Raw genomic sequence first — 16,410 nt, forward strand, 5'->3', positions numbered from 1 at the left:
TCATAAGATGGAGAATTGATTTTTACCTTCAATTGAAAGAATACTATGAAAAACAGTCTGTAAATACATTTTTCAGATCGATGCTATAAACAGTTAACTGTATCAAATATTAAAGTGTAAAATACTCTCAGAAAATCTGATCGTTTCTTTGTAAATCACTCTTATCGTTTTCTTATGAACCAAATGATTTCATCTCATTTCCTTATCCTTTCTGGAATAGACCCCTTACTTACATCCTTAAAAAAACTGTCCGTTCATGATCTGGTAGTCGTAGAGTCTACATGGCTGAAAATGAATGGACTGAGAAAATCGATAAAATCCTGGAAAACACTCAAATCTAGGTGGCGCTTAGGGTTTTCATCTGTTTTCCATTTTAGTCTGTTTCGACCACACCACACAAACAGTTCGTTCGCGAAAATCGCAGTTGTCGGATATGTAAGTAGAATATTTACTGGAATGTATATGTATGATGTTTTTGTTTTTAATACTTGCATGATTCAAGGGATTTTTCATTATTAAACGTTACGGGATAACTTATACAATATAAATATTGAATTTTCTTTTAGTAACTTTTATGTTTATTATAATTAATTCACAGTAAAAGGTGATACCGGCATGAGTCTTCGTAACATAAATCCTTAATTATAATTAATCATCCGTTTTATTATTTTGATATTCCAAGAAGGTAAATACAGTGATATACAATAGATCATTTATCTTATACGCTTTTCAATAACTTGTTTTACATTTCCGTCCGTTGTGATGCCAAATATTTCTATTGATTCGGTTTATGATATGATTATATGAGTTTATAAGCAATAAACTCATTTGGTATATCAAATGGCTATTATAAACAGTGAAAAATAATAATAATTTGTAGATTCTTTTATTGCTGGAAAATACGTAATAATCAGATATAATAAACCGTTTTCCAAACAATAGAATTCTTAAGAAATATTCAAATTTCCAGAGCCTAATAACGCCACATATTAATATGATGAAATTTAATCAAAAATCAGGAATTATAAAAGTTGGGTGCATCAACGAAAAACTGGAAAGGAAATAAATGAATTGAAAGATGTAATAAAAACTTTTATACCGTGAAAACTTTTTAAAACTAGATTGTTGTATAACAAGTGAGAAAAATTACATATTTCCTCCTAGTGCAGAAGCTTGTTCTGCAAAACAAATAAGGAAGAAATATGTCACACGCTATTTGAATACGATTCTTCAAATCGGTCATATCTACTATAGCTGTCGTGTAGACTAATGATTTAAGGTAACCTCATAAACAGAAATAACAAGGATTAACTCAGGAGATAGAGGAAGCCAATGTTGTGGTCCATCTCGACCAATCAATCTGTTGGGATATACACTTTTCGTATGTTAAAGTGTAAAATTTGCGCACTAATACAATTAGCCAACCTTCAGATCCATCAAAAATAGCATAGCGTTTTTGACGCGTAAGGACGCACCGAACATGAATCATTCTCAATAATCATTGAGAATCATTTCACAACTCAGAAATTTCACAAAACAGCCTTTATACTAAGGAAGGTCACGGCTACACTGGTTCGTTTACAGACACAATGGACATCGCATTCGAAAGATGTAGGTTTAAGGCTAAACAGCTGAGAGTCGTTAATCTTTGGCTGTAGCAGCTATAGTCTGGTTACTTAAGAGCTACACCTTGTATGACTTATTAGAAAGAGCCTTCAATGAAAATGTACTTCTCGAAATTTAATAGCTACCTAGAATCATTATTATATTAATATTCTATTGAATGCTATAATATTTTTCAATCTTCTTGGCAGGTACAAAATTTAATATAAGTATGTGAAAGGAATTTGATGATTTTCACGGAGAATCAACCATTTGCATCAACAAGGCATTTAATTTCTGTTGGGAAAGTCCCTTAGATTTATCTTGACCATTGGATTTTTAAATGCTTAACCCCATCTCCTTTTTTCTTATACATTCCTGAGCGATTACAGGAGTAAACGCTGCAAACACTCTCATCGGCATCAATACTCTTTGCTCCTGAGTCCTAATGTGAAAATAGAAAATAAGAACACTTCTTTTTCTATTTTCACATCATGTTTTTTCTCAAAGTGTTCTATCAGGTTCCATAATTTTGTAGTGCAGAGAGGAGAAGGTCTTGACAGATGATCAGCTCGAGCCGGTGCAGGTGCCGAAAGGTATTCACGTACATTTTGGTAGTGCATTTACTGCACTCAAATGATTTTTCCAAGTCTCATGAGCATCTGTTTTACTATGAATCATAAACATTTAGCAATATACTTCTAAGGACATTCCAAAGGATTATCAGAATGTACAGAATTTCTAATTCGACAAGAATAAATATTGATGAATACGATGGAAACAAAATATTAAAAAAAAAGACAATTTACACATTTTGGTGCAGTGGTTCTTCATAACAAACTGCTTTCAGAGGAAACGTTATAACAATTTTATGGGACAATTTATTTTGAATGTTTCATCGGCAATTATTAGCTGCTTCTTAAGGAGAATTTTTTCGCAATCTTAGCGTCAAAAACTTCTTCTATTATTTAACAAATTCTAGGTCGTTTCCGTTCAATAAATTATCGGTGAACAAAATATTAGTCAAGATTGAGGTCGATGGGGAAACGTACTGATCGTAGATCCTACTACACTTTTTGAAATTTTAACGATAATAATAATTTTCATTGAGATAGTGTGAGAGATAGAGAAGAATGCTTTATAATAAAAGAATACACGGTAATCCTAAAATATGTAAAAATCGCTATTTAAAGTCGATATTAATATTAAACCAACGTATAGAATATTCTTTTTAGATTACAAGCCGTTTACAGGGTAGAAGGCATTTTCCAGTAAATATGCCTTCAAATTCCTGCAAAATGCGAAAAAAGATGTTATAGATTAGATCATGAAGTACGTATAAATATAATAAAAACATACACAAGGGCTCTTTCACAAAGAATAGGACGGTCTACCTAACCAAATCTGTCACAATATTACCTCATTTTATAGTAAAATGTAAACCTTCAACAGAATAATAAATAACGTGGTTCCTTTTATAATAATCTGACTTTATGAGGTAAATAAAATGTCAACTTTTTACATTTGTGAAAATTATAAGCACAAATATAAAACGAACCCAAAAACATAGAGCGGGGCAATATATCAACTTGAAAGATTGAACGAATATTAACTGCATTAGACTGGAAATATAATAGAAACAATCCCACTGGGAACTAATATGCACAATTTTGTCACGGAAGCCAAAAGGCAGAAAAACAACTTAGATGAGGTAGTGAAGTGCTCGGTGGAATAAGGTGCTCAGCCCTCAAATCGAATGGTGTCAATCGACATAGTGTGGACACAGCTTTAGACCCTCAAAACTACGTTTGATTTCCAACTTCGTAATTTTTTTATCTTATCTTATCTCCGTCACACAAATTGTTCTCAATAAGAGACGAAATTATTGCTCTGAATGAACTTCAAAATCTTCCAGTTTCAGAAATACATTAATTTGTTTGCTCATAAGAACCAAGAGTTTGCTATGGCATTAAGTGATCGCAGGGGAAGATATTTTCTACAAATTTCACTTGACAAGATAAACGATCTAGATAATATTATTTTGGTAAAAGATATATTGACTATGAGATGATGACAAGCCACAAAATGTAGAGAAATTTGGCTTGAATATTCCATCCAAATCGTGAAATAGATTTATAAATCTATGGGTAGTATTTGTAAAAATATAAATTTTGTACCATACTATCAAAAAAATTAATTATACAGCGTTGTAAAGAAGAAAAACTTTTTTTCAAAAACATGTGGCTTCATATCTAATATAATATATATAAGAGAATAAATTCTAGGAACATTAACAAAGTTCAATATGCATCTTCTTCGTCAATATTATCCTTTTGACCATCTCCACGTATCTACAGGGTCCACGTTTTCTTCTGTATGATCTTTATCAGTATAACCATCACCAAACATCTCCGCATGAAATTTTTAGTAAAAGGTTGGAATATTAATCAAAAGTTTTTCAGGTACTCTATTTTTTATCTTTTATATTTTGTTGTTAATTGTTGATTTCGCATCAGTTGGTCATATGAATATTTTGCTTATTGTATGGTTGCAAGTCCCCATAAGAGAAAATAACTTGTTAGGTTTTTACCTCGATTGTTTCTCCTTTTAATGTTGTGTATGCATATTCTAAATTTCTATGTGCTTTTCTCCATTTGCTGGATTGGGGTTTTTTTAGATACACAATAGATCTTCCTAAAATTTTCTTCTCGCTATTGTCTATAAAGACTCCATTTTTTGTTATCTTATCATTTTGGAGAGTTTCACCTTGTTTGATCTTCTGAAAAGAACAAACCACTATCTAAATAACATACACACAAAATACAGCTGCGACAATATCAAGAAGACGGTGGTTTTACTTAATTTTCTCGAAAAACACTTTACCGCGAATAAAAACATGCCACAAAAATTTTAACAAAAGGGTCTTAAGCCCCATAAATTTAGCTTTCTCTGTTTCGGCATAGAAGAACAGATTTAATTTCCAGTATTACCGAGAAGATAATCTTTATCCTTCAAAGATTTATCTGAATTGAAATTCGATGGTGAAATACTTGATTCTTATTCAAAGTCAGAATTTCTTTCCATTGAGCTCAAATTGAACGTGATCGCCATGATAGAATGATGAAGCTTATGACTCTACTGCACACAAAATTTTACAAATATTCCCCATGGAGAAAAAAACCTTTTAAACATAGTACAGACATCTAAAATTTGATAGATGTAAAATTTTAATCACCAATCTTCAGCATTTGACAATTAAATTACAGCTTGTATGTTATCGTTAAATATCAGATTAACAGACTGTCAATACCCTAAGGTCAATATCGACACATACCAGGTATATCCGTTAAATTTAAATTAACCTGTGTTTTGTAACAAGCTTTAGAACAACAAACTGAAAGGACCCAGGCAGCGGATAATGACAAAAACGCCACATGCCCTCTCGCTAAAAACGTTGACGCTATTAAAGTCACGTGGCATCTATTTGTTAGACTTCCAAACGTCTCTATTACAATCCCAGACTGAATAATACGAGGTTATTTCTATAAAAAGAGCGGTTTTGATATAAATTCTTGTACTGTTTGTACAGAAATGATATGAATATCAAAATAAACATTTATTTTGTTATATTTGGAGATACCTCACAGAAATGTATGCAAGATTTGGACTTTATATCTTTATATATATCCTTTGAGGAAGTTATGTTTGTTAATTTATGAAAGTCCAAATAAGCAGTTTCTAATTCACACAAATAATAATATTCCTATGAAAATATTGTTTATAAAAGAAAGTTTAAAACCAACTAGGTATATATACTATTACTAATACCCAAATACGTCATTTTTTCTTATAGTACAGGTAAAATAGGATTAGGCCCGAAATTAAATTGGCCGCTTATGGTTTTCTAGATTCTCAGTCAGAGGTTTTCGTTTACTGAAAAACCCTAGCAACTCTTAACAAAATTACGGGCACGGGTTTTCGAAATTTTTGGAACTTGTAACTCAAAACAATTTTGAAACGCGAATAAATCGAAAACTAAGAGGAATTCGGAACCGGAGGCATCCACTCGCGAATTCCTGCCAGTGCGAATTCAAGCCAATTTACGTTCCAAGCGCACATGGAATCTGCTCTAACTCTTAGAAAACTACTTCGTTTTCAAAAAATCTAAACGCATCATGATGGTTAAGATATTTATTTTCTACACGACTAAGATCATAATTTTCGAAAATCTTGCGAGATTATGAGGTATATTGGCCACATAGGCACTTAAAGTTTCATTGGATTATTTCATCACTTGCCATATAAACAAGCAAATCCAATGAGATATTTGTCGTATGTGTTTTTATCAATATTTTTATGTATATATAATATATATCAAATAAACTACTTCTTGCCTTCAAAGAAACTATCTACCTACCTTAGTTCTCGGTTAATTATATTAAAATATGGGTACTCATTTCGTGCTCTACAGTTTTGGCTCCGAATTCTACTTAGTTTTTGAGTTATTCACGATTCAAAATCTTTTTGAGCGTTCAAACCCATTTAATAACGGAAATTTTGAGGTTAGGAAAAAATTGAAACCTTTTTTGTACAGAATGTTGTGCTCCACATTTTTTGTCCCGGCAATTTGCCTCGAAATCTTCTTAGTTTTCGAGTTATTCGCAATTCAAAATGTTTTTGAGTACATGAACCCATTTTACGGTGAAAATTTTGAGGTAAGGAAAAAATGCTTGAGGACAAATCTGTAGAGAATTTTATGCTGTACATTTTCTGTTCAAGCACTTTTTTCCAATCCCTCATAGTTTTCGAGTTATTCGCGTTTAAAATTTTTTTTTAATTACAAGTCCCAAAATTTCGAAAATTTGTGCCCGTAATTTTGTGAAGAGTTGCTAAACTTATGCAGTATCCCAAAATCTCCCAGAATCTAGAAAATCAAAACCGTCCAATTTAGTTCAAGGTTTTAGCTCAAAATCGCCTAATTTGCCTGTACTATTATCCTAATTAGTTGTCTTCATTTAACTCAATATCTGTGCAGTGCGTTGCACCGTGAACAGATCTACCTGTTTCAGGTAATCATAAACATTTTAATTTGTAGGCTTGTTAGTATAAATCTTAAAAATATTGAGAAGGAAACTAAAGCGAGAAGTTTTCAAAAAATTCAATTCAAAAAAATCCTATTTTACATCTGATACCACAATACAAATATGAGCAGTTGAGAACCATGATTCACGGTGTCAAAATATTTCCTTCTAAGGTTCATGCTCGACAAACCATAAGTTTATTATAATCAAAATTTCCTGATAGTCTTCAATATCAATATACGAATGTATATTAAATTTTTGACTTGCGAGTGTGAAAACAAAAAGACGTTGATGGGGCTAGGGCTAACGAAGAGTTTCGCAATTCGGCATAGTACAGCCTTGGGGCCGTCTTAATCTTCTCGGGATGTCGATGCTCACGTTGTGAACCTTAAAAGCCATCCTTTTTCCGGCTTGTAGAACAGACTTCGCTTTCCTTGGAGCAAGTTTGCCGAGTGAAGTTTATTATTCCAACTATTTTTTAGTTTCTTGTGTGTATCATTGGATCCTTGTTTCGTCGTCTGTCATCAAACGACGAAGAAAGTTCTTCGGACTATCCTTGAACTGTGTCAAACATTGCTCTTAAGTGGTTTCATGATTGCGATTGCACTGATAACTTTCCCATACCCAAAATTTCATGACAAAGTTGCAGTGAACCAAAAAAGGGTTGATTCGTTGCTTGGAGTAGACAGATTGAGACCAAGGAATCGGAGCCCTTCTGGTCAAACGAACGAATAACCACCTTGCCCCTATCCCTCTCTCTATAGCTTCAAAGTGGAGGCCGAAACGTCGAGAATTATCAAAATTCTAGCGTGATCCATCTATGAAACTAGTTAGGAAATAAAAATGCATATGATGATATTTAGAAATATCAATTATATTTACAATTATATATTTTTCATTATCAATTCATATAATAAATGAAAGGTTTCATGGAATATTCATAGAGATTTTAAAAAACTATTCGTATTTTGCAGTACGAATATTTCAAATCGAATAGGCACTGTCCTAGTTTAAACTTGTGATATTTTCTTTGGCTATTGGGAACTAGCAACTTTGATAAGCATTAAAAGATTATGCAGATTCTCACGAGCGGATTATGTCTCCATATTTATTAGTAATCTCGTTATATGTATATTTTTGGGATGGCAGAATTTTATATGCTAATAAAAGAAAAACAAATTTTAATGTGCGAAGTGTGATAAATGAATTTATTTTTTGAGATGGATTCATTTTTATATACACTATAACGAAGTAAGATTAGATTACTCTCCTTTCTCTTGTCTTTTATTTTATTTTAAAATATTCTAAACCTATGAAAGCGAATTAGATTGACCATTAAATCAACAGACTACATCAAGGAAAAGAACAATAGTTGATATAATAATTTCAAAAAAATGTCCATGCTGTATAATCCTTGAATTGTTATAATACGCAAAGTACATCTCCCATGTATTATAATATCTTAATATTCTAGAATGATAACGTTCACTATTAATTATTAAGATCTTCACTCAAAGTCGATGGTTATATCAGATTTTAAAAATATTGCTGACAAAGATTACAAAGACATCAGATACAACGTTTTTCTTCTATAAAGTGAGATACTTATTGTTTTTCTAATCTATTAAAATTCTGTCGTGAAAGAAGATGTTTAAATAAATATATTGGCACTCATCTGCTATTCTAAGCTATTCATAAATCATCATGACAGTCACGTCAAAGGATAATGGAAAATCTATGATGAATAGCTGAAACTGCTTTTTTTTCTTTCAATTTTTAAAGTACCTAATCTCCATTGAGATCAATGCAATTTAGAAAGCATTTTTTTTCATTCTTATTGGATTAAATTAACGTGATTTTTGAGCAAAAGAACTGTTGTTGAAAAGGTTTGATAATAATTTTTATTTATGATAAAAGATAGAGCTAATGACCTATTAATTCCTTGCTTTTGATTGTCTTCTAACCAATAGATTTGTACCCGTAGTAGTACCGAACAAAGCAGAAAATACCTCTTACTGGAACGTTAAACATTTCATTTCTTTTATTTTTCTAAACCCTCAACTACTAACCTCAATTCTTAGACGTTAATAAGGACACAGAGTCCACCAGACTCTTCATATAATATATTATTAAAATATTTTCGGAGCCTATGTGGAAAAAATTTTTGCATACAAATTCTATGAAACATATGTTGTAAACATTTATTAAAAAATATGTCACATTTACCGAGAAGCGAATATTCAAATCAGACAACAAAAGAAAATCTATTTTTGCTTAGAAATCACGTGAACAAAATATAGTTATTCATTATATAAGGGAAAGTACTAGATCTTACCTTGAGGTTGAGACAAAACCGAAAGTTCAAATCTAGTATTTTTCCTTTTTATATTACACAATTTTTTCTATAACACTTTCCATACGTTTTTTCCATTGATCGAAGAAGTGTTGGAAGTCTTCTTTGGTGACCGCCTTTAGGGGCTCTGCCGTTTTTTGCTTCACCGCTTCCATCGACTCAAATCGGGTCCCTTTCAAAGCAGATCTGTTTTCTAACCTTTCTAACCATTTCGTTTACAGCCTCGGCGATCCTCCGGTTGATTTCAGTCACTGCTTCCGGAGTTGAAACAGACACAGGACCCAGACGACCTGGGCGCTGGTCATCTTCAGTGCTCTCTCTGCCTTCACTAAAGCACTTACATCACTCACAAACACGCGCACGAACTAGAGAATTCTCCCTATAAGCCACTTGCAACAATTTATAGCACTCAGAGTTTTTTATTCAATTTAACGAGAAATTTGAGATGGATACGTTGCTCCTGTTTTTCGTCACACATGGTTCTCGGTACGAGAAAAAAACACGTTCGTTTTAAATCGCTACTGCACAAATACTATAATAGTGACGGAAATGTGTTTTGGGACTTAAATAGACAATATACCAAATAACCAACGCAATACTCGTTTCTTACCCCACCCGTCTGGGGCACCCATTAGGCGCGTAGTTTCGTTATTTAATAGCCAGACCTCGTACTAAGAAAACTTTTAAAGTGAAAAAATTGTTGTGATTTAATTTTAAAATTGTGAGCTTAGTTGTTGTTTAGAAGTCAATCAGTCAATCTGATACCAGCTTCGCGCAACAATCCAAGCAAATTTCAAAAAATATAAAATTTCTTAACTATATTTTTATATATATTGAGAGACAGTTCAAAGAAGTTAGAAGACAACGTAAAAAAGGCATTTTGATTATGAAGGGGGAGATGAAGCTCATGAATTGAAAGCGGAAGGAATTTTCAAAATAAACTATTTTTATGTCGGCAATGTGTGCGTAAGCTGTTATCCTAGGTTTGAGGCTCTTAAACATCATGAAAGCATATTTGGTTTCATGCATTATATAAAAAAATTAAAGGAAATTAATTATAGTGAACTTTTAAAGCAATGCAATGACATTATCTTGATGCTAAAATGCTAAAATACATAATAAAAAACATTAACTGAAGTTTACCCCACTACGAAATAGTCCTGAGAATTATTGCTACCACACCTGTTACAGTTGCGTCTGTTGAGGAGTTTTTTGAGACTTCATATTATTAAAACATATTTGAGGAATTCGATGACACAAGATCGGCTTTCAGCACTTGCTATTCTTTCTATCGAAAATGACGTAGGTTATTCGTTAGATTATTGGACTTTAATTAAAGATTTTAGTATTAGGAAAAGCCGCAAACATCAATTTTAAAATTTATCATCTCTATATTTGTTAATTTTGTAAACAAAACAACCAGATCTACTTTCGCATGGGTAAGGCCGCCTCTGGACCTTACAATTTTATGAAATTGGTATCTGTGAGTTCTAGTTTGTTTTCCCGTCTATAATTGGCTCACTCCACTTTTAGTCATTCCTATTTTTTGCTATAAAACAAAACGTGTTAAGACTTAAGACGAATTTCTTGATTTTCTAGACTAGAAATATAAATAGCGACCTTCGTAAATTACAGAAATTCGAAGTATTTTCCAATAATTGACTACATTCGAAGTTTTTCCTTGAAAAGTTCTTTTTCCCGTGCATTTCTTGAGTACAGCTTATACTTCAAATCCCTTGGCACTTACAGAGAACGTTATGATTATTTGAAAAGGGCATGACTCTAAAAAGAGAGTAAACAAGTTTGGTAATCGTGATTCGAGGTAAAGTAAGATAAAGATTACGTTAAATTTTCGGAAGAAAGAATGAATAACTTAAACTCATTTAACATAGAATTCGATGTCAAAGCAAAAAGCAAATTAACTTTCTTTAATGGATTCAAATTTGAATGGATATTGAATCAGAAGGGTCACTTTCCCAACTGAGTATCTAAAAAATGCATATAAATTGGAATTAAGATATGATAATAATACACTTCACTTCTTGATTACTGTGAGATAATACCAAGAATATAATAAAAATTATCATTAAATTTCATTCACAATATAGGTTCATATAATCATCAAAATTCTCCTATATTTATCATTGATTATTTTTATTCGTGTATATGCCTGCATTTCCTCTTCCATTTCCATGAAAAGCATCTGATGTCAAGTTAGAGGAAATCGATAAAGGATATTCTGGTGTCAGATGATGCGACCGTTTCCGGTATACCAGTAGTAAAATGATAAAACTACACAGGGAGCAATCTATTTTTGGATTAAAATTAAATTAGAGGAGAAGATTTTTCAATCAAGCTGGGAAACCTTCGTATTAACAAAGACAAATACAGAGGAAACCCGAAAACAAGACCAGACATAAAAAAATCCTCAAATAAATTTTGGTTATACACTAAAACTACAGTTTGTATCGGTGGTTTTTTTCATAATAAATTATTGTTCTTTTTGTAAATGTCAAAACTCGTATTGTTAACATTTCTTGTGAATGACATTAAACAATATAATCGTAATAAGATCTCATTATAGAAACAGAAATAAGTTCGATACCCTTTTTATAATAAGAATCTTCAAGTCCCTCAAAATAGTTATTAACTGCTGATATCACCTCTTCATTGCTGGAAAATCTTTGACCACTGAGCCATTTTTCCAATTCTGGAAAAAGAAAATAATCCGAGTGGCTAAATATGGCGAATTTTGACTATTGCAATAAGGGATGTGTTAACTGGTGCATTCTCTTGATGAAACAACACTTTCTTCTTAGTCAAATGCGTCTGTTTTTGCTTGATTTCTTCAAACAAACGTTGCAATAAGTTCTCATATTACTCATCGTTGATAGAAAAGCCGATTCTCCCTTTTTATTCCATTGTTTTGATTGTTCTTTAGGTGTGAAATGAGGAACCCACGTTCCACCAGTAGTTATGAAACGGAGCAAAAATTAGGTTTCTGTAAAACGTTGCAAAACAATGGCTAGAAACATCCTCATGACTCTGTTTTGTTACTTCCAGTCGACGATCACCCAGTACCGCTTTATGGATTTTCTTACAAATTTCTGGAGTCGTCACCTTATTTGGTCGACCACTGCGATGCTGGTCTTCGTAGGTCGAACGGCCTCGTTTAAACTCTGGTAACCAATATTTACTGTTGATAACGAAGGAGCAGTCTCACCCAGAGCAGAATCTAGTTCTGCTTTTATATTGGTTGGGCTACGGCCTTTCAAATAAAAGTATTGTATCACATAACGATGGCCAATTTTTCCGTGTTTACAAATTCACTAAAAAAACATTTACTAGTCATGGCTGCCGAACAAATACCAAACAACGTGGCGTCTTCAAACTTGAAACAAATATTGTATAGATTGTGTACTTTCTAATATAGTGGAATTTTTTAAACAACTACCTCCATCTCTAGGTCATGCCAGTTATTTCTAGGACCATCCTCGTATTAACGTCACATCAGCAATTTATCAGTTTATCCAATCCATTGGAATATAGGACAGTAATAAAATATCCGATCGAGCATCCGTATCTCCTATTATACAAATATACTCAATGGATATTTCGAAACCATTTTCTTCTAATTTACTAGTTCACTTACTGCGCAAACATTTACTAGTCATTCTTAATCGCAAAAATCGAAACAAATATATAAACATAAGTTAAGATTATCAAATGTTAATGTAGTAAAAAAAGTGTTAAATAGCTACTGAATTACCCATAATTAACACCACACGTTAATGCGTTCAACCTAAATTAAAAGGTATCAGATAATATACGGAAATCTATTGCAAATGATAATGAAGCTGATGACATTAATTGTAAGTATTTTGCAATTTTAGCATGATAATATGTGAATTTGAAATGATCTACTAATTGTTAATACGGGAATGATTATATGAATTTTCATTGAAAATAGCGTAATCCTATCAAGAGAGATGGGAAATTGCAACTAATTAATGTGACAGTATCCATTACGGGATAATTACTGACTATGTAAGTCAAAATATACGATTTCGACAAAATTAACTCTATATGAAGGCTAAAAACTGATTCCAAATTCCATTCAGAGGCGTTAATGATTCAATTGTGTCGCTTATTTCTGAACATAAGCTATTTTAAAGTGATTCATTAAAATATTAAGATGTTTACTGACTTTCTGGGAAAAATCAAAAGATGGTTTAATTTTTGGATTACTTCGCAAACATAAGGATGTGGAGAGAGGAATTATTTCAACTTCACTATATGAAACAATGGTTGCTACACTATAATTGTGTCTTCTGGTTGCAAAACCGGTAAACACCATAACAAAAAATTTTCAGGAGAGGCGATTTTCTGTCATACCTAGGGAATTTGAGATAGGATCTAAATCTCTTGTTGTTAATGTGTCACTAGGATAGTGAGTTTTAAAGCACCATAAGCGAATCTGGGGAAAGGTGCACGGAGGAGAAAATTCAAAATTATAGTTAGGATTTGGCTGGTTTTTTAATTCATCTTGGAGTTGGCCGGCTTGGCAATAAACTGAAGCTTAAAATATCTACATAATTGACATTAAACTACCGGGTTTTAGCCTATAAAAATCATTCAGAATGTTTCTGTTTAACTGAACTTCATTTCAGGTTGAGTAAACTTATATAAAAGAAATATATTTGTATATAATATATTTGAAACAAAATTTTACACTCGAGGGGCTAAATCCTAAGGCTTGCACATGATGGCGTCATTATTCTCCGAGAATTCGTCATCTTCTTCCTCGTAGACTTCCTCGTTACCACCCAAGTCAGCCAAAATGTTACTGTAAAAAATTAATCAGTCGTCTTTGTCCCAATCTAAACCACAATGTTTCGTCAGTAATTTTATGACATCACGTATTTTTATGGATTTTATTACTACAATATGTGTAGCTACGACATCAAGCTTGCTGCATATAATATTTCATTTCACAACCAACTTTCCGACTTCAAGCTCATTTCTGTAGAATACATCCCCTTGCATTAACGGTTTATCCTTGTTTTTCGTCGGGGCGAATTTGAAATGCCATTGTGAAGGTGGTTTGATGAATACATCGCTGGCCTGCTTCCAATCGTAGTCAGTGTAGTCTCTTCCAGGCTTAAACACCGTTCCAATTTGAGCTAAAATACTTCCATGAGCTGCAGGATCAACGAGAATCTCTATTCTCTTCAACCTTTTTTCAATTTGAGCGAAAACCCTGGAGGGATTGTCCAGGAATGGGGAAAATTATAAACATCATCGTTGTATTTTTAATTTGGTCGCCACAGCCATCTCCACACATCTGAGGACTTTAATCCCATCAAAATATGTATTATATAGCCTGTGGAATAATCCGGAAGCAATTTCATTTGAACCTTTGGGTTATTTATGCTCTTCATAAGTGTATTTGAACACGTTATTCCGTGCCAAAGGATCTTTTCATGAGCCCTGTACAATGATAAAATTTGGAAGGATTTCTCTGCCTCTTTCTGGCTTGATTTGCAGGAATTTTATCAACGAATTTCTCTATTATTAAATGTTCAAACACAACTTTCAGTGAGCTACAATAACATGTAAACGAACTAAACTATCGTCAAGACGTGATATGATAAACGCTACCTGTTGAATTTGGAGATGACCGATTTTGTAAGACACTAGCGAGTGGATGTGGCCGCTTTTGCAGCACATTGGGGAATTTTTAACCTCCAAAACGCACGGACTTGACCGGTTTTGTTAAGGTTTCTCATTGCAAATGGGTGGGAATGTTAGTAAAGAATCTTAACAGAGATTTTCCAGAATTTGAGGTGTTGGTCGATTTTGCAACAAGATGACACATATACAAACATTTTATATTCGAGAAGAGGAAGAAGATATTAGTGATGATGGAATATAATTATTGAAAATTGTTTTTCAAATAATTTTCTAAATAAAAAATTTTAATTACAATGCTGAAATTTGTGGTCTTTGAAGGGTTGAAACACTTCATAAAAATACTGACTAAATATTCTCAATTAAATATAAATGAAGTTTTGATTAAATTTCAATTATAAAAAATCGTTGAGATTATTTTTTAACTTTAGGGGATGATTTGGAGGGGTTGCACGAATCTGATTCATCATAAACGTAATTGAGAATTTCAACAGATTTACGAATAATATTTCACCCGAAACATGCATAAAATCTGAGATTTTAAATTTTTTAGCTATAAGGGGTCGTTTACACCAAAATATAAAGAGCCCGGTTCAGTATATGGAAGATTTCGTAAAAGAGGGTAAGTTGAGCTTGAATTGAAATTCTCATGAAAAACAAGATTATAAGTGTCTTTATAAAAAGCTTTCAATATTACTACCCTCGGAGGATGGTCTTTGAAGGAATTTTATGAATCCGATTAATCATAAACTTGTCTTAGAATATCAATAGATTCATTTAAAATGTATTATTCTCAAATACATGCTAAAATAGAAGATTTTTAAATTCAACAGTTTAAACGTTTTTATCGCTGGTTCCTGGCATAACTGCCAAATTACGAGAAACAATTAATACCATTTTTAGTAAAAGCCTACTTTACTTTCTAGGCTATGTAAAAATAAAAGGATTTTTGACCCCACACCCTTATATTCGCTTCAATATGCATATGAATTACGTATTTTTATTTATTACAAAATTCAATCAACCGTATACTGGTTATTACCGATTTAGTAAAGTATTTTATCTATGAATATATTTGTTAAATTAAGTTTATGATCGAGATCCGTTTGAGGTAATTTTTAATGTAAGTAATATTGTATTTATTTGTTCCGAGTAGTAGATTTGATGATCTGAGTTAATAGATGAACATTCTACGATTCAGGTTTCACAATAAATAAGTAGCTAGGTATTATGTAAATATGTCATCATAATTTCTCCAATATTTAAACGAAACTAAAACATAAAGAACAGTTTAACAATACTGTAGGCTGGAATCGAACTTTGTATGTTTCTATAATATAACTGACTAATTTCACGTTTAATCTGTGGAGACTAACATAAAGGGGCCTGTGACAATAATCTTAAAAGGGCTGCATGTCGAGATCGATAAATTACATTCATTAAATAAGTTTAACGAATACACGGAAGAACAGTTACGTGTTCTGTCGCTATTATTTTTCAACAACAAATCCAAGTATATATTTGTTTTCATCTTATACGGCCTGATTAATAATGTAGTTTAAACTTTACACTCTCTTATGCAACTTCCTCGAAGTTCGCAACAAAACTGAAACAAAACAATCTTGGAAGTAACTCAAGAGATAGTTTGTAGATAAAATTCTTTTATCAAAACAGAAATAAATT

General features: G+C 32.3%; 1 protein-coding gene across 1 annotated transcript in view; it reads left to right on the forward strand.

Moving 5' to 3' along the window:
* The first annotated feature begins 303 nt into the window (after positions 1-303).
* Positions 304-16,410, forward strand: part of LOC130898492 (uncharacterized protein CG3556) — a 68,663-nt gene continuing 52,556 nt past the window's right edge. Inside the window, exon 1 of the mRNA XM_057807838.1 lies at positions 304-435. The gene's annotated coding sequence lies outside the window, so the exon portion shown is untranslated. The remainder of the gene's footprint in view (positions 436-16,410) is intronic.

The sequence above is a fragment of the Diorhabda carinulata genome, chromosome 10, assembly GCF_026250575.1.
Source record: "Diorhabda carinulata isolate Delta chromosome 10, icDioCari1.1, whole genome shotgun sequence".
In the NCBI taxonomy this organism is placed as follows: domain Eukaryota; kingdom Metazoa; phylum Arthropoda; class Insecta; order Coleoptera; family Chrysomelidae; genus Diorhabda; species Diorhabda carinulata.